The sequence below is a fragment of the Protopterus annectens genome, chromosome 3.part0, assembly GCF_019279795.1.
Source record: "Protopterus annectens isolate FY-2018-M chromosome 3.part0, PAN1.0, whole genome shotgun sequence".
In the NCBI taxonomy this organism is placed as follows: domain Eukaryota; kingdom Metazoa; phylum Chordata; order Ceratodontiformes; family Protopteridae; genus Protopterus; species Protopterus annectens.
Genome location: NC_056731.1, coordinates 1580836036 through 1580856391, shown reverse-complemented (window position 1 = coordinate 1580856391; position 20356 = coordinate 1580836036). Strand labels below are relative to the sequence as shown.

At 42.2% G+C, this 20356-nt stretch overlaps 1 protein-coding gene across 1 annotated transcript in view; it reads right to left on the bottom strand.

Annotated features, from left to right (window-relative positions):
- CFAP418 (cilia and flagella associated protein 418) overlaps positions 1–20356 on the bottom strand; it is a 354461-nt gene that overhangs the window by 208064 nt on the left and 126041 nt on the right. The gene's annotated exons all lie outside the window — the stretch shown is intronic.

Sequence of the window (20356 nt, the reverse complement as noted above, 5' to 3'; positions counted from 1 at the left end):
AGATCCATCTAGTTAGGTAACTTGTGGTGATTGCCCCTTACCAGATGAAAAAGGAGAAACCAGTACGGTCAGGGCCAAAAGGGAGTCGCCAACAATATTTTGGGAGAGTCCTGCTTGATCTTGTGCAGAACTCTTGGCAGCAGTGCAAATGGAGGAGAGGGTTACTGAAACATTCCCTTCCAAAGAAAAGACATGGCACCCTCTTTCCAAGACAGAGGACTCAGTACTCTCAAACTGAGCAGAGGAAGTTGTCTGTTCAGAGGAGAGGCAAAAAAATCTACCTGTAGAATACCCCACAGATGGATTATGTCCATAAACACATCTCTGTGAAGCAACCATTTATTATGAGTCTGTATTCCAGACCTGCTCAGGGAGTTTGCCACTAGATTGTGCTTTGAAGGAATATACATTGCCTAAAGAGTCACTTGCTAACTGATGGCCAGATCCCAGGCATAAAGAGCTAGTCTGCAAAGGAGATAAGACCTTGTACTCCCCTGCTTGTTGATATAACACATCATGGTGGTATTGTCAGCGAAGATTTTCAGGGGGCCTATGGAAAAAAAGGAATGAAAGGCCTTTAGAGCCAAAAGCGGAGCCCTCATCTCTTCTACATTGATATGGTCTGACCTCTGATGAAGAGGCCAAAGACCCTGAAATTTCAGGGGACCACAAGAAGCACCCGACTCCAGGAAGAAATTGCAGCATGAAAATGCAGTCCTGAATTGACAGAAGTTTGCTGAATCCTCCACTGGAGCTCAAGTTTGAGACAAGATAATAAAGGAACAAGGAACTCCAGATAATAGCAATGCTGAAGCCTGACAAAAGGAAGCATGGAAATGGTGGAGGCCATAAACCCCAGAATCTTGAGAAATTCACTGGCCATGATAGAGGACAGAGGAAGAAGAGTGTGGAAGAAGCGTGTCAGAGACAAAACCTTGGGAGCAGAAAGAGAAGCCAACACCCGAATCCTGCAACTGAGAAAAATATTATCCTCAGGGGGGTGTAAGCACAAACTTCTTGAGACTGCTGGTGAACCCTTGACTTTGTAAAGGACAAGTGGTAATGTGAAGATCTTGGAGAAGACTGCTGGGAGAAGGAGCCTGAATAAGCAGGTCATCTAGATAAGGGAATAGCTGTATCCCTTAAAGCCTGCTAAAGTCAATGACAGGAGTGAGGCATTTGGTGACTACCCCTGGGGCAACAGAAAGGCCAAAGGGCAAAGCAGCAAACTGAAAATGGTAGGAAGAAACTGAGAAAATTTCCTGAACAGAGGGGGAACTGGGATATGAAGACAGGCATACTTGAGATCTAGAGAGAGAGACCAAGAATGCCTGGGGGAGAAGAAGAAACAGTCTGAAGACACAGCATCCTGAAAGAAGGGACCTTGAGAAAAGTGCTGAGGAGAGAGAGAGGTCCAGAATTAATTTCCAAGTCTCCTCCTTCTGAGGAATCAAAAACATCCTGGAGTAAACATCCCTTCCCACTTGGGTGAGTTGAATGGTGCCTTGATTCGAAAGGGACTACAAAACCTCTGGGAAAAGAGAGAGCTGGTCTGGAGGAGACTGCAGAATGCCTGAAAACAGGGAAAGATACTTCAATATCATAAAATACCCCCCACACATGGCAGACAACACCCAAGAGAATGGAGTGAGTTGCCAATTTGGGGAAGAGATGGAAAGACAAGGGGACCTGGCCGAGGAAAAGAGGTGGCAAAATGGCAAATAGAAACAGGCTTTTCCTAAAAGGAATGCTTCTGAGACATAGGAATCAGAGTGGACTTAGTGGGAGGAATACACCTGGATCCCTTCTTACCTTTGGGAGGTTAATGAGTCTGCCTACGGACAATGGCAGATTTAAAAGGGTAATTCCTCTCAAACTTGGATATAGGGGATAAACATGTGCTTGAGTTCCTGCATGGCCTTACTATTTACCTGCAGGAACTTGAACAGGTCAGCAGCAGCTTGTCCCAAAAAGTTTTTTTTTTTTTTTCATCCAGAGAAGCATCCAAATGTTTAGGCAAAGTCTGAAGATGAAGCCAAGAGTAACATCTCATCACAGAACCAAAGGTAGCAGCCCTTGAAGAGGCATCAACAGCATTGTGACTGCATTTTATGGAGTGAGAGTGACCTGGGAAGTGAATCCAAACAGAGAAAGAGCTGAAACTTTCTCTTCTGAATCAGGAAGATCAGAAACATCCTCAGCTACTTGAGAAAGGAGAGCCAAGATGTACTTGGTCATGTGGGTTTGGTAATGAATTGCCAAAAAATGACAAGTCGGCAGTAGTATTCATTTTTTTACCCAACCTTTCCATGGCTCTATCAAATGGAAAGAGTTTATAAGAAGGCAAAATCTTTAAAGACTTACCAGTTGAGATTGAAACCACAGAAAGGTCAGCACAAGGACACAGGTTTTTAGGGGCTGGGGGCCAAAAGTCATGAATTACATAAGTAGATGAGATGGTGCCCAAAAGCTGCCAACACAGGAGGAACTGCAGACAGTTTAGGAGACTCCATTTGAAGAAGCTCATAGTATCTCTTTTGGATGTCACATACCTGGGAGCAATCCCACAGAGTACTCCATCATACAAGCAACAGTATTCCCCGAAGGATAATTCTTCCAAGGGGGAATCCAGACTCAAAGAATCCTCTTCCTCGGAGCCATAGTCTAGAGAAGGAATTTGAGAAGAGTATGAAGGGATTCCTCCCCAGAATCTAGGTCCTCATCTGAAGATTCTGGTTTCCTTGTCCTCCTAACAGATGCAGAAGACCAGAGAGGAGCAGGGATTAATACCCCTTGAGGAGGCTTCAAGGCCATTAAGGCATTAAACAAGCCTTAAGAAAAATCCTGCCATTCACGTTGGGGATCATTAGCAATAGAGGTAATATATGCTTAGTCTTTTGCTTTTTCTTAAGTGGGACATTAGTCCCAACAACCCTCAGTGGCTCAATTCCCTTGGCGGGGTTCAATGATCACAGTAGGAATCTCCTCCTGGGCTAAGATTTGAGTAACCTCCATCGGCTCTTCAGAAATAGTCAGGTGGGTTTCTCCCCTCAATGTCCAGAGCAGACGTTTTGAAAAGTCTCAAGAGGATGTGTGATAATTCAGATTTATGCCAGCCTCACATGGGGCAGGGACAAAGGAATCTTATGCAAGCAACAGATGGTCTTCAGGACTTTCGCTAGCTTCTAGAGAGGTGTCCAGTGCAGGCGGGACAGCAACCGGATAAGGCCTATACTTTTTGACCTTCTTCTTGGAAGATGGCTGTTCCTCAGGATAGGAGGATTCAGTCAGTCACAGTATCATGAGCCAACAATTTAAGATGCTGGTTCTTGAGGTAGATAGAAAGGAAAAATAACGGACTACTGAGGGTCTTGGGGACAAATGCTTAACAGATAGAGCACTGTGTATGGTTGTGGGAAATACCTAGGCAAAAAAAAGACACTGTTTGTGACATTTTCCCTCCTTAGATGACAAGAGCACAAGTAACAGCAGTACTGAAAAACTAATGAGAAGAAACCACAATGGGGCACTTATCTGAAGATGGCTTGGTAACTAGCTTCCCAGACAGGTGTTCATAACAACATTTCATGGCGTTTGGACAGGGAATGAAGTATTTGAGCCAATACGTCACCTTTATGCCCTACACCCTTTGAGGGGAGCATGTATATGACTTACAGTGCCTATAAAATCTAAAGGCTTTTGTATACTGGCTAGACACGTGGCCACCATTTGCAGGAGATTCCTTCAGCGAAGAATACTGTAACAGTGATATGCATGGACATTTGCCTTGTCTGCTCTTATGTGGAGATAGACATATTTCAGGTCTATGGCTACTATGGAAGCTTCATGGAAGAGAAGCAATACTGCCTGCAAAGTTAGCATTCATGAACTCTGGCATCGGAAGTCACTTGTTTTGACTTGGTAAGTCTAAAATAGACTTCCAAAGGCCACCTTTTCTTAAAGCTAGAAATAGCTGATTAAAACCCTGTGCTATTTTTCACCCTGGCTTTCTATCTATAGTCCACTAATTTATTATTTAGAAGGTCCAGTGGTATGGATGGAGTAGCATTCCCTTTTTCCCGTGGCATTAGGAGGATTCCTAACAATGGTAGTCTTTTTACAAAATGGAGTCAGCGACCTGGTTTCAAAGTACTTAAGACCCAATAATCTTCAGTGACTCTCTTCTACTATTTTAGAAACAGCCCCAGATGACCCCCTATTTTTTCAATAAGGAAATCGGGGGGGGGGGGATTTGGGAAGAGCTCTATTGAGCCATAGCTGATTCATTGGGCTGTGCTGGCTGTGAATGCTCCCCAGGCTTCTCCTTTTTACCAGCTTGCCATTTATTTATGTATGTATATATGTAAGTAATTTATTGGCATTTATGAAGGTTCACTTGGCCAATGTGAGCTCATTTTCAGTGGAGGCCAGGGGAGAAAAGCTCCACACTAAAATTAACAATACACAATATGAAATTAGCACAATACAGGGTATTTACAGTGCACAGTACATGACATTATACAGTAACATACATCACTGTGGTCAGTGCAATCAAATAGGAGGGTTGTAGTTGAACAAACTGTAGTCATTGTACAGTATTACAGTAAAAAGGGTGTTTGTACAACAGAATATACATTTCACGATTATTAACATTTACAGGTTATAGGCATGAATAGTTGGCAAATTAAGAAGGCAGTGCAAGCAGGTCAGTTTTGTGGCAATTGAGAGATAGAAAAGTTGTGTAAGAGTACAGATAGAATGAGGTATGCTGGTATAGAGGAGGGAGTCAGGTTTTAGGCAGTGTGGTTTTGGCACGTGCACTGCCAGAGAGAGGTAAAGTGTTTTCTATGGGACTTCTTAAGAGAGCTGGATGGCTAGTCGTTCTGATTGATGGTGGGAGGGTATTCCATAGTTTTGAGACAGTAAAAGACTAAAGCATCTGACCAGCTGAGAAATTTGGCTTTCCATCTTTGAGGAGTAGTTTTCAGATCTAAGAGTGTTATTTGTGTGGTACATGGTAAGTAGAAAAGAAAGAGTGGGGCAGTTTATTGGTTTACATATAACTTTTTGTGTAGTTGTTAATTGTAAATATGTGAGATAGTGTGGAAGTTCAAGCCAGTTTAATTAACATAGTGATGAACAACAGTGGTATGAGAATTTTGCATTTGTTACGAATTTAGCAATCTTGTTGTAGCATATATCTAGTTTGGATTTCAAAGAGGACTAGATGTTAGTAAGGATAGAAGTCCCATATAATAGAGATGGTAGCAGAAAGGATGAGGCTAGACTTTTTTGCGGCATGGTTAAGGAAGTAGTTGTGTCTATAGAGGATGCCCAATTTTTGATGCATTTGTTTTTGATGTTGCTGTGAATGTGGAGGTCAAATGTTAGGTTTTCATCTAGTTTTGACACCTAGCAGTTTAGAACTTAGAACAACTTTGATGATAAGTGTTGTTTTGGCAATGAGCAGTGAATTCATTCTTGCTGAGGGGGGTATTTTTTGGGGGGGTGAATATCAGGAGTTTAGTTTTACTGGGGTTTAGAGTGAAATGATTATTGGACATCCAAGTTTTGGTTGATGTGAACGCATTTTGGAAAATTAGTTGTAGTTCAGATATGGAGTTGGCAGTGCAGATGATTGCAGAATCATCTGTGTATTAATGATAGTACCCTGAGAAAAGGTGATATGAAAGTTGTTAATGAATATGCTAAATAAAAGGGGGCCCATTATGGATCCTTGAGGAACACCTGTGGTTGTGTTAAGAAAAGGTGAGAAAGAATGTTGCCATTTGGTAGATTGTTGCCTACTGGTGAAGTAGTTTGAGAACCAGTTTAAAGTTGGGGCTCGAAATGCCTAAGTTGGAGAGTTTGGTGAGAAGAAGGGGATGGGATACCATATTGAAGACCTTACAGAGGTCGAGAAAGAGCAGGAAGACAATGTTACCAGCATCACGAACCTGGTTAACTGTGTCCATAAAGGAAATGAGAGCTGTAGTAGTTCTGTGACCCAGCCTGAAGCCGTGCTGAGTAGCAAAAAGGATTTGGTTTTGAACCACATAATTAAGAAGCAGAGTATGAACACATTTTTCTAAAAAATTAGAGATGGGAGAAAGAATAGCAATGGGTCAGAAATCAGAGAAGTCAGATTTAGCCACCTTTATGAAGAGATAGAATATACGCTTTTTCCAGATATGCAGTACATGGGACTCCTGAATAGATCTATTAAGGAGTATGCTGATGGTATATGCAACAGAACTCGCTGATAGTTATAGGAATGGTTTGAGTTTAAGGCAGAGTTTTTTTACTCTGGAGGTTGGTAGGGCTGACAGCGAAAAGTTAGGTGGGAAGAAAGTAGTGAGGTATGGTGAAGATGGACCTGCTGGGTTGAGGTTAATTTGTGGAAAGGTGGTGGTGAGGTTAGCTATGGTATCAGTTAAATAAGAGTTAAAAAGTGAGGCTATCTCAGTGGGTGTTTTATCTGGATTAGGACAAGGATTATTATTTGAGCCTGAGGAAAGTAAGGAATTAATTGCACTCCAAAAGTTTTTTGGCTTTTGTTTCTTTTGGTTTTGAAGTGTAAGGTAGTGTTCTTTTTTATTTTTAACGACTAGACATATTACTTGATTACATAACTTTTATATTGAATGAGGTCAGAGAGATTTTTATTTTTTTTGCCATGCTTTCCACACACTGTCCCTGGTGGTCATGATTTGCTTTGTGGGTTTGGTAAGCCAGCTGGCATGATTTATTTTACTCTCTTTTGACTGAGTGGGGCTAAGCTTTTTAAGGTCCTAAGGAATGCTGAATTGAAAAATTCAACAGCATCATCAAGGGGACGAGAATTTAATACTTCCCAGTTGATACTTTGTAAGATTTCATTAAAGGTGGTTTGGCAGAAGTCTATTGTTTACTTATATTGGTGTTTACTAAGCGATGAGGTAGTTTTATGCATTATAAAAGCAGGTAAGTGGTCACTAATACTATTTGGTAGTGTGCCTGAAAAGGAAATTCTATTGGGCTCAGAGACCATGTTCTGATCCAGGATTGAGTCTAGTTATGTTGTTAATTAGCTGGGTGTAGTTATACAGGTTAATGTTGGTGGAAGAATGCTGATGGGAGATAGCAAGCCAACTAATGTTAACTCCCCCTTTTGAACCAACCTTTCCTCCCATTTAGCTGCTTTCTCTCATCTTGCCTCCACAGAAACAGCCTTTTACTTTGGTAATTACTACTGCATGTGACACGGGGATGAAATAGCTGCTTGACTGTACTGTCTTCCCCTTTTCACGCATCATCTTAAGTATTTGCTCAGCCAGGGGTCAAAACAGGACTTCATTTTCTACTGGGGCACTGAGAATGACTGCTGTCACGTGATTAGGCAGGGGCTATGTCCTCAATCAGACAAGTTTCCTAGTGACTAACCCAACTGATAATGCCCACCATGATAAATCTAGAAAGTGAAGTCACGCAAATCTAGCACTAATTCTAAGAGCTCTGCTGTCTATTTCTGCAACCTTTTCCTTAACTTAGGCAAGGAGGTTCCATTGGAACTTTAGAATATCCTTGAAGGTCAGGGTAGCAGAGATGCTGACCCTTCTTCCTATATTGGTCATGTACCCTATTTTTCTTGTCAATGGGAAAAGAAAGTACAGTTGTGTACACTTATCATAAATGTAGATGTTAGAGTGTATTCACTGTTGCAGTCATCACCTGTGGGTTATCCCTGCTGTGGTAGCCCTTGGCGGGCCTGAATACCAGAGTCAGTGTTTTTCTGCGTCGGCTTCTATCGCCTGTAGTATGACGTCAGGTCATCAGTGCTATAAAGCAAGGCAGATGATGCCATTACATCAGTTTTTCTTGCCCTAACCCATCAGAAGCACATGGAAATATGGTAAAATGGTCCTAGTGGCTAAAAGCCACCATGGGAAGCTTATGTCCCCCTAGGGAAAGAGGATATAAGGGGGAAGGAGGGAGGGAAACCAGGACTGCAACAGTGAATACACTCAAACATCTACACTTATGGTAAGTTTACACAACTGTACTATGTTCTTCATGTTTTACTGTTGCAGTCATCACCTGTGGGAGGATCCCCAAAGCTGAGGTGAGGGGTGGAAGGATAGGTTAGAGCCCTAGGCATGGGTTAGCAAGCCCTACAGAGGCAAACCATGCCCTAAACATGGAGAAAAGAGATGGGTGGTAATGCTTTATAAAGGTATGGACAGAGGTCCAGGTTGCAGCTTCCAAGATGTCCCTGGTGGGGACTCCTTTGAGGAATGCTGTGGAAGTGGAGGCTGCCCTAGTTGAATGGGTACGAATAGACTTATGGGGTGATTTCCCAGGTAGTCTGTAGCAGAAATGGATACAGTGTGATATCCATTTGGAAATGGTTTGCTTGGAAATGGGCTTCCCATCTGCCTCTGGGGCAAAGCTAACAAGAAGCTGGCTTGTTTTTCTGAAGGGTTTAGTATGGTCTAGGTAGTATCCGAGTTGCCTGTACATGTCTAGTGAGTGCAGAATTTTTCCCCCTGTTTTGAGGGTTGGAAAAGAAGGTGGGGAGATGTGTGGCCTGATTGAGGGTCACATCAGATACCACCTTGGGCATAAAGGAGGGGATAGTTCGCAGGGAGACCCTTTCTGCATGGAAAATGATGAAGGGCTCAACAGCCATGAGTGTCTGAAGTTCTGAAACCCTTCTGGCTGAGGTGATAGCTAGTAGGAAAGCAATCTTCCAAGAGAGGTATTTCAATTCTGCTGAAGCAGCAGATTCAAATGGAGACAAGGTTAGCTTTTCTAAAACACAATTCAGGTCCCTGGCTGGCCTTCTGGGAGATCTGATATTAGAAGTCCCTCTGAGGAATTGTTTAATCAAAGGATGAGAGAAGAGGGGCTGGTCTGAACAAAATGAGCTGAAATGGCTGAGGCATGGATTTTAACAGAAGAGAAGGAGAGGCCACTATCGAGTAACTTGGCTAGATAGTCCAAAATAAGAGGGATGGCAGGGTGTGAGGTACTGGCTCCAGGAGCAGAATCTTTTCCATTACCGTACGTAAGACTTTCTGGTGCTGGGCCTTCTGGCCTCTGTGATAATGTCTAGGACCGGTTTGCTTAACAGGGACCCCTTGTTTGCTTTTAAAGTATTAGCCATGCTGACAGATTGAGAGTCTGCAAGTTTGGGTGCAGCATTCCCCCCCACCTGAGTCAAAAGGTCTGTGATCAGGAGAAGCTGCCTGGAGGGCTGTAACGTCAGTCTGCGCAGCTGTCTGGGACAATCTGGAGCAATGAGGATGGCCTTTGGTCTCTCTTCCCTTATTTTGATCAGTACCTTGGAAATAAGAGGCAGACGAGGGAATGCATACACAAAGGAGTTCCAGGGGAAGGTCAAGGCATCCACCTTCCACGCTAGGTGGTGATACTCCCTGGTACAGAAATTTTTCCAGATGGTGGTTGAGGTGCGAAGCAAAGAGATACACCTCCAGAGTTCCCCACCCCTGAGTGACTTGCAAAATGATTTTTTTGTGGAGCTGCCATTCGTGGGGGTCCAGTAAATTTCTGCTTAGGTGGTCTGCCAGGGTGCTATTAACACCTGGTAGGTATTGGGCAATTAGGTGTAGACCCATGGAGGCAGCTGTCAGCCAGAGGGTCATGGCTAGCCTGCACAGAGAGTAAGACTGTGTCCCTACCTGTTTGTTGATATACCACATTACTGTGGTGTTGTCTGTTTTGATAAGGTGAACCCCTGGCCTGAGATGGGGTTTGAAGAATGTCAGAGCCTTTTGTACTGCCATCATTTCCTTCTGACTGATGTGTAAGGGAAGGTGCTGGGCATCCCAAAGACCTTGGGTGCACCCTGCCTGCTAGGTAAGCGCCCCAAGCAATGTCTGAGGCATCGGTGGTGATGGTCTGGCCGGAAGGGCAGAGGATGAAGAGAAAGACCCTTGCTCTTGGCACAGGCCCCTGTCCACCAAAGAAACGCAGCCCTTATATAGGGTATCAGTGGGAGAGAAGTCTCTAGAGGCTGTGTGTGCTGACACCAAAGGTTCTTTAGATACCACTGAAGTTTTCCTCATCTGAAACCTGGCCATAGGAATTAGAAGTCTACAAGATGCCATGTACCCCAAGGCTTGCAGGAACTTCCTCGCAGTGAGGTGACTTCTGGAAGCCGGCTGGGTAAAGTAGAGAGGCAGGAAACTCTGGGGATATGAAGGCTATTTGGAATGCTGTGTCCAGCAGTGCTCCCAAAAAATTGATCTTCCTGGAGGGTGTTTGCTTTGATTTCTTCTCGTTGATGGTAAACCCTAGGGAAGTTAGGAGGGTTTTGACAAAGAAGGTACTGAAGCAGCTTTTCTTTGCATTCTGCCTGAATGAGGCAGTCGTCCAGATAAGGGAAACTCTGTATATTTCTCTGTCTGCAAAAGGCTATGGCCGGGGCTAAGCATTTTGTGAATACTTTGGGTGCAGTAGATGACCCTAAGTATAGCGCAGAGAACTGAAAGTGTTGTGAGCCTGCTCTGAAGCACAAGAATTTCCTGCAGGATTCCCTTATGAGGATGTGGAGTTAGGAATCTTTTAGGTCTAGGGTCACTAGCCAGGCATTTTTTGTCAGCACAGGTAGCAGCTGCTGACAAGTTAACATTTTGAATTTGGGGACCATAAGGGAGGTGTTCAGGATGGACAGATCCAGGGGATGGGGCGCCAAGTGCCCTCTTTTCGGGGAACAAGGAATAGTCTGGAATAAAAGCCTTTGCCTGTTTGATTTGAGGGGACAGGTTCTACTGCCCCCTTGGATATGACAGTTTGTACCTGCTTCACTGCCTCTGCCCACTGATTTGGAGGCAAGTCTGGGTACCCTCTTGAAATTGGGAGTTCATTGAAAGAGAATTTATATCCCTGAAAAATGATTTTTAGGACACATTGGTCCTTTGTTACAGAAAGGCAATTTTCTTTGCAAAGGGAGAGCCTTCCTCCTAGCTTTTGGTGAGTGAAAGGCAGGCGGGGGGGGGTCATTGACAGTTTTTGACATAGAAGGGTGGCTTACAACTCCCTGCCTTTGGGGCAGAAATGGTCCACTGCTTGGTTCTCTGCTGCCCCTGGGATAGGGGCCTTGGTGGTTTGTCCCTGCGGGGCTTACCTTGGCCCCGTCTGCTAGGTGCAGGAAAGGACCAGTGCTTAGAGGGAAAGTTCCTGCTGAACCCGGGAGGTTGAACCTGAAAGAAATACTTTACTGTTTGCATAGATTTTGCTTTGTCTTCCCCTTAAGTACCTCTTCTGCTTTTACTCCAAACAAGTGGTCTTTATCCAGGGGTGCATCAATTAGTTTAGACTTGACATTATCAGAGAGAGGTTGTTCCTTCAACCGTGCACATCTCCTAATGACAGATCCTGACACTGCAGCCCTGTTTGAGGCTTCTAGGGCATCATATCCACAGTGTAATGAGTGTTTGGCCACTTGACAAGTAGAGCACATTAAATATGCTAACTCTTTCGAATTGACACAGTCAGGAAAGGTTGAAATCTTTTGCTTTAACAGTTCCAAAGTGTGCTGTTGATATTTTAACATATGGAACTGACAGTTGAGAGCTCCAATAGCTAAGGTTGCAGAGGTGCATACTTTTTTACCCCATCTGTCCAGAGCTCTGGAATCCTTGTCCGAAGGAACAGGATTCTTGGCAGAACTAGTCTTCGCTCCTTTTGGTCCCTGTGTAATGGCCTCTGGGTCTGCAGCAGGATTTCTGTATGGGTATTTGTGAGAATCCGGTACTCTGTAATACCTGTCAGGTTTACTGGGAGCAGCTAGGAGGGCATCAGGGGCTAAAGCTGGATTCATGGAAAACATCATCCACCACTTCTAAAATAGGAGGGATGGCCAGGGTCTGTGCTGGGGCAGGTCTGGAAACTCTAAGTCTTTTCTTAGACTGGGGGAAATCCTGAGATTCCCATTGGAAATGTTCCCTGAGGGTGTGAAGGTTTTCCCCAAAGGAAAGGTCTTCTGGTGGTTTAGGCAGAAGGAATGGGTTCCTCTGCATCTGAATCCTCATAAGCAGTCAGAGGTTGCTGTTTGTCTTCATAATCTGAATAGTCAGATTCCACAGAATCCTTTTCTGTCATAATTTCTGGGGAAGAGTGTCTTTTCTTATTAGAAGTCCTGGCCTGACTACCCCTGATAAGGGAAATGAGATCCTCCACCATTTTAAGCATTTGGGCTTTGGGTGGTGGAGCAGGAGCAAGATGGTGGCTAGAGGCCGATTTACTAGGAGTGGCCTGGTTTCTAGGCCTAAGAGTATCCATCGGTCTGAGAGAAATGGTAGTCAGATGAGAAGTCTTCAGCTTTTGTCTAGATTTGGTAGTGTGAGAGGCCTCCTCGGAAGCTGGTGCCTGCATTGTGGCTCAGGATCCAACCGAGGCTGAGACAAACAAAGGCTCGGAAGACGAAGAAGATTTCTGTGGCATACCGGACTCTGAAAGGGTCTTGGTAGAGGCCTGCGTAGATATCGAATCAGAGGCTGCGAAAGTGCCTCATTGAATTCCAGAGAACTGACGACCTGCTTAGCGATAGAGTCATTGGAAGGTTTAGCCTTGTGGAAATCTGTCTCTATCTTTATCTCTGTGATTTTTCGGAATGTCCATGGACTGTTGGCTGACGGATGCCAGTTTGGAATGTAAAGATGGAAGAAAAAAATATCGGTCTACAATAAGAGCTCTACGGTGAATGGTTCTCACATTAAAAAGGGCACAGAAAGTACAGTTGTGTACACTTACCATAAATGTAGATGTTCGAGTGTATTCACTGTTGCAGTCATTACATTTGGGTAATCTGCTGGCAGGTTGCCCTCAGTAGGCCTGAATAATAAAGTCTTGGGTCATGTGTCAGTTGCTTCTCCTCTTCCATGACGTCAGGTCGTCAGGGGTATAAAACATGCAGCAGACACCATTTTATTCAGTTTTACTTGCCCCAGATGTCAGGTGCCCCCCAAATGGAGAGCAAAAAAAATATATATATATATATATATATATATATACATATATACATATATATGTATATATATATATATATATATATATATATATATATATATATATATATAAACAAACAGTAAATATATATATAAATGCACTTATAAAAACATAAACTTTACCTTCATCTAAAAGCAAATACACCACAAAGGCTTTTGTGTATAGTGAAGGAAAGAAAAGGTATAGGAAAGGGGGATGGCAGGTGGGTAACCCGGACTGCAACAGTGAATACACTCGAACATCTACATTTATGGTAAGTGTACACAACTGTACTATATTCTTCGTGTTTCACTATTGCAGTCATTACATTTGGGTAGAATCCCAAAGCTATGGATGGGAGGGTGGAACTAAACAGCATTAGGAGCGGCTATAAGGCCCTGCAGAACTGCAGTGGCAAAGCCTGCCCTGGATTTAGAGAAGAGGGGCAAATGATAATGCTTTGTGAAGGTATGAACAGAGCTCCAAGTAGCAGCTTCTAGAATGTCTTTGGTTGGAACCCCTCTGAGAAAAGCTGCTGAAGTAGAGGCAGCCCTGGTGGAATGTGATCTGATCACCTTGGGCACAGGTTTACCATGGTGCAAGTATTAGAAACGAATGCAGTGGCTTATCCACTTAGAAATAGTCTGCTTCAATATAGCCTTCCCCTCTGACCCTGCAGCAAATGCTACTAGTAGTTGCTCAGACTTTCTTAGAGATTTGGTCCTGTTTAAGTAGAATCTTAGTTGTCTATGTACATCCAATGAATGCAGAATCCGCTCCCCCTTGTTCTGCGGATTTGGGTAAAATGTTGGCAGGTGAATGGTCTGGTTAAGAGCCACACTGGATACCACCTTAGGCATAAAGAAGGATTGGTCCTTAGGGACACCCTGTCTGGGTAAAATATAGCAAAAAGGCTCCACTGCCGTGACAGCCTGTAGTTCTGAAACCCTTCTTGCTGTAGTGACTGTCAAGAGAAAAGCTGTTTTCCAAGATATAAATTTTATATCTGCAGTAGCTGCTGGTTCAAAAGGAGGCAGGGTGAGTTTTTCCAGCACAAAATTGAGGTCCCATGCAAGAGTTGGTGATCTTCTGGGAGGCCTTAAATTTTTGGCCCCTCTAAGATACTATTTAAACTGAAGATGAGAAAAAAGGGGAAAGCTCTGTGTTATAATGAGCCGAGATGGCAGAGGCATGGATTTTTATTGAAGAAAAAGATAGGCCCTTGTCAAGCATCTCAGTCAAATATTGCAAAATCTGAGGAATATTGGGCTTTGCTGTGTCTGTTCCTTGTGCTTGGTTCCAATAACAGAATCTCTTCCATTTCTCAGCATAACATTTTCTAGTACTAGGCCTTCTGGCTTCCAAAATAACACCCATCACAGATTTACTGAGAGGTGGTGTTTGAATAATTAGTTAATCAGTCATGCAGCAAGATTCAGAGTTTGGAGCGGAGTGTGCAGAGTTTGATAGTTCTACTGAGACAGTAGATGAGGTATTTGAGGCAAGTACCATGGAGGAAGCTGAGACATATTCCTTAGAAGTGGGTATCAGTGCTGGTGAGGCCAGCCAGGTTTTCCCTGTCTGACTTTTAGTAAGACCTTGGAGAGTAGAGGCAGAGGGGGAAAGACATAGACTGATAGGTTTTTCCAGCTGAAGGATAGGGCATTCACTTTCCATGCTTTTTTGTGCTGAGTTCTTGTGCAGAATTTGTCCAACTGATAATTTTGGGGAGAGGCAAATAGATCTATGTCTGGGCTCCCACATTTCTGTGTTAACATGCTGAAGATTTGTGGATCCAGTTTCCATTTGTGCGGGTCCATAAGATTTCTGCTTAGGTCATCAGCCAGAGTATTTTGTTTTCCTGGCAGGAATTGAGCTTGAAGATGTACTTGGTAAGTCAAGGCTGTGCTCCACAAGGCCATGGCTAGTCTGCAAAGGGGGTAGGAATGTGCACCCCCCCTGCTTGTTTATGTACCACATAACTGTGGTGTTGTCCGTCTTTATCAGTAGTTGTCCTGGATGAAGTAAGTCCTTGAAGGCTGTCAGAGCATTCTGAACAGCTAGCATCTCTTTCTGGTTGATATGCAGATGCATTTGGTTTGGGCTCCATTTGCCCTGAATGCATCTCCCTGCCAGGTGGGCCCCCCAAGCATAGTCTGATGTGTCTGTAGTTAGGATTTGGGTGGCAGGGGGTAGAGTGAATGACAGTCCCTTGTTTTGGTGACATGTCTCTGCCCACCAAAGAAACTCCTGTTGTAGGCAGGGAATGAGAGGAATCAATGTTTCCAGACTGTGACAATGTTGACTCCATAAACTTTTTAGGTACCATTGAAGTTTCTGCATATGCAGTCTCACATATGGAATTAGTAGAATGCAGGATGCCATGAACCCCAAAGCCTGCAGAATTAATTTGTCTTGCAGATAACTGGGTTTTTGTTGCCATTTGTTTGAAGTACGTTGTCAGTTGCCTTTGTTTGTCTGGCGTGAGGTAACCCATCTGGGCAGTTGTATTCAAGCTTGTACCAAGGAATGTAATTATTTAAGAGGGTACCAGTTGTGATTTCTTTTAGTTTATGGTGTACCCTAGGCATGCTAGAAACCTTTTTACAAATGCCAGACGTTGAAGGAGAGTGTCCTTGTCCTCTTCTTGAAAGAGACATTCGTTCAGATAAGGATACATTTGAATGGTTCTTTGTCTGCAGAATGCAATTACTGGTGCCAGGCACTTTGTAAAGACCCTGGGTGCAGTAGATGGGTTTAATTAATTAGATACTTTTAATGAAATGAACAACCTCAGATATGTAGAGGATTGTCAATGGAATCTAGCACTACTTCTCAAATATATGGGAAAGAAATAGAGGCAGCGACAGATTTTATTTTCCTGGGCTCACCTCTGCACACGGTGACTACAACAGTGAAATTAAAGGACACTTGCTTTTTGGAAAGAAGCTATAGCAAATCTGGGTAGGATTTTAAACAGTGAAGACACTGCCAACCTAGGTTTGTACAGTCAACGCTACAATTTTCCCAGTAGTAATATATATGAATTGTGATAAGGTTAGACTATAAATAAGGCTATGCTCCATTAAATTGCTAATTTTGAACTTCAGTGTTAAGAGAAAACTTTTAAGAACTCCATGGTCTGCATGTAGAGTGAACCAGTTGATACTTATGAAGGGGTGGATGGAAGCTGAAGTGGATAGACAGCATTATTTAAGTAATGAATATGAATTTACACAAACATAACGAATCAGCTCTTAATAGGCTTGGCACAGTAAATTTCTTGAGGTCATGAATGGCTGGAGTTGACTAATCATCATAGTCGTCATCCAAAGTACAGATCTCTCTAACGCAGCCAGGTCATAGTTAGACAGTTATATAGTACTAAGTCCGCAAAGCAGAAGCGAAGCAGAATAAAAGTACTTGACTGTTTATTAAAAAGAATAAAGTAAACACACTGCAGGTCGGATAAGCGCTTTCACTCACATTAAGAGCTTCTTCAGATCACATTGACAAAAGCAGTTGAACACCATTTATAGGTAGAACAATTATGTATTTCTAGAATAGTTAAGCCAATTAGACAATTAGTCAATCATGTTTGAACTGGTGACCAAAAGCTAAATCCTTACTGGCAAAGAGAAGATACATAAAACATATTATATATAATAGCTATACAGATCCATAAAAGGCATATAAAATATGAAAACAAATGTAAAAACATAAGTATAAAAACCTAATATGAACATAGTCAAGAAATGATGAGAAAAAATACATTACAAATACAAATGCTACACAACAACCAAAGAAAGTCCCCCCTAACTGTCTAGTGAAATCAATGACTCTGTATACAAGACCTTCAAAACTAAAATCTAGTATTCCTACGCTTTTTAAGTGTCGGTTTGATGGAAGCTCTCTCATTCAAACTGACACCTCTGTCAGCTCTTAACCTAACAATCCATTTGCTTTCCCTACTTTCAGTTTGGTTATTAATATCCCCTTTCCTAATAGTAGAATCAACCAATTCAAGCACTTTAAACAAAAAAGTGTGTTGATCCCCACATTGTGTAACGTGCTTAGCTAAAGCATTGAAGATGGAACCCTTTCTTATACGATAGAGATGCTCTCTTATTCTATCCTTGAATCTCCGATTCGTTTTCCCAACGTAGAACGCTTTACAAAATTGACAAACTGCCAAATAAACTATATTCATTGTAAAACAATTAGCTGACACGTTGGTATAGAAAACGGTACCTAAATCTGGATGCAGGAAGGTGGTACTAGTATCAATCTGATCACAATAATTACACTTACCACAAGGTTCAGTATGGCTATTAGTATCAAACATATTAGGTTTCTTGGGATAACAAAGCATCCTCTTCAAATTAGATTTGTTCCTAAACAGAAAGCTAGGTTTGGTTCCAACTACTCTCTGTATACCTTCATCCGTACAAAGTATAGGCCAGTGTTTAGACATTATAGACCTAATGGCTGGATAGTCAGTTGTATAAGGTATTGAGATCCTGACATTAGATCGAGGATCAAATGAGCTTGTAGCCTCAGGTATTGTTTGGGGTCCAAAGTAAGGGGCCGCTCTACCTACCCTAAGTTCATCAATCTGCATAAGGTTACTATCTACCTCCTGATGACTATAACCTCGTTCAAGGAATCTCTGCTTCAAATCAAGTACTTCATTAGTGAAGCCTAATTGTGTGGCATTCAATCTTGAAGTCCTCATACCTTGCCCTTTGATTATATTCCTAAAAATATATTCTGGATGCATGCTAGTACGCATCAACAGGGTGTTATGATGGCATTCCTTACGGAACACTCCTGTGTTAATCAAACCATTTGCAAGTTTCTCTACAAATAAATCCAGAAATTCAATTCTATGCATTGAACAGTTCATAGTGAACTTCAAATAATCAGTTAGTTGGTTAATCATATCATGGTACAAATGTAGCTCCTCTACAGTCCCCCTCCATAAGATGAAAACATCATCGACAAAACGTCGATAAAACACCACTTTCTGTACAAAGTCATTTGTCTTAAACAGGGCTCCATATTCCCATTGTGCCAAAAACATGTTTGCATAGCTATTTGCGCAGGGCGTACCCATAGCAACTCCTCCCTGTTGTTGAAAGGACATATCTTGGAATATAAAAATATTATTCTCCAAGATCAACTCTAAAAAGTGTGCTAATAGATCTATGTGTGTCCTGGAATAATCACTGTAACTCGAAAGATATTCCATAACATATGTAATGCCTAACTCATTCGATAAAACCGTAAACAAAGACTGTATGTCAAAAGTGGCAAATACTATATTATCAATATCATCTGATTTACCCAAGCATTCATATAAATCAAGAAGGAATTGCTTGGAATCCTTGAGCACTGTTGGATTCCTATCGAGAATGGGACGCAAATGCTTTTCCACATATACCGATAGGTGCTCAGTTACCCAGCCCTGTCCTGCAACAATTGGTCTCATTGGGGGTTGCATCCTATTCTTATGAATCTTAGGGAGCCCCTGAATGATGGGGCCAATGGTGTTTTAACCAACAAATAATCGTAGAGCTCCTGGTTGATAACATTCCCCTTAAACATATCTAACAAGGTATTTGACACATATGTAATAGTGTCAAGGACTGCCGACTCTTCAATACATTTATAAAAATCATCCGACAGAAGAGTAAGCATAGCATGTAAATAATGCTCTTTATCCATCAGGACAATCTGACCACCCTTGTCCGCTGGTCTAATCACCAGGGATTCATTTACTTGTAGTTGTTTAAGACTTTCTCTTTCCAATCTCGTTAAATTCCCTTTCTTCCTATAAGTAGTAGTACTAAAATATTGATGCAAGTCATCTTCTGTTAATTGCATATATGCTTCAACTAAGGGATGGAGTTGAGGTATAAAGTTACTCAAGCGTTTAAACCTCATTGGTCTATCTAATCTATTTGTATTATCAACCACCATATCATCATTATCCTTATACATCAGCTTAAGCATTAAATTGCGACAGAACAATTTCATGTCAATAATGGTGTCCGCATAGTTACTATGGCTGCTGGGAATGAAATTGAGGCCTTTATTCAAAAGGCTTATATCATGTGGCGTCAAAGAGTAACTTGAAATATTGCAAATAAGTGAATGCACTGGTCCTCGAGATGTTAAGGGATTACATAACAACCCTAAGCGGGCTTGTTCCTCCACTTTAAGGGGAATGTTATCAACCAGGAGCTCTACGATTATTTGTTGGTTAAAACACCATTGGTCCCCATCATTCAGGGACTCCCTAAGATTCATAAGAATAGGATGCAACCCCCAATGAGACCAATTGTTGCAGGACAGGGCTGGGTAACTGAGCACCTATCGGTATATGTGGAAAAGCATTTGCGTCCCATTCTCGATAGGAATCCAACAGTGCTCAAGGATTCCAAGCAATTCCTTCTTGATTTATATGAATGCTTGGGTAAATCAGATGATATTGATAATATAGTATTTGCCACTTTTGACATACAGTCTTTGTTTACGGTTTTACCGAATGAGTTGGGCATTACATATGTTATGGAATATCTTTCGAGTTACAGTGATTATTCCAGGACACACATAGAACTATTAGCACACTTTTTAGAGTTGATCTTGGAGAATAATATTTTTATATTCCAAGATATGTTCTTTCAACAACAGGGAGGAGTTGCTATGGGTACGCCCTGCGCAAATAGCTATGCAAACATGTTTTTAGCACAATGGGAATATGGAGCCCTGTTTAAGATAAATGACTTTGTACAGAAAGTGGTGTTTTATCGACGTTTTGTCGATGATGTTTTCATCTTATGGAGGGGGACCGTAGAGGAGCTACATTTGTACCATGATATGATTAACCAACTAACTGATTATTTGAAGTTCACTATGAACTGTTCAATGCATAGAATTGAATTTCTGGATTTATTTGTAGAGAAACTTGCAAATGGTTTGATTAACACAGGAGTGTTCCGTAAGGAATGCCATCATAACACCCTGTTGATGTGTACTAGCATGCATCCAGAATATATTTTTAGGAATATAATCAAAAGGGCAAGGTATGAGGACTTCAAGATTGAATGCCACACAATTAGGCTTCACTAATGAAGTACTTGATTTGAAGCAGAGATTCCTTGAACGAGGTTATAGTCATCAGGAGGTAGATAGTAACCTTATGCAGATTGATGAACTTAGGGTAGGTAGAGCGGCCCCTTACTTTGGACCCCAAACAATACCTGAGGCTACAAGCTCATTTGATCCTCGATCTAATGTCAGGATCTCAATACCTTACACAACTGACTATCCAGCCATTAGGTCTATAATGTCTAAACACTGG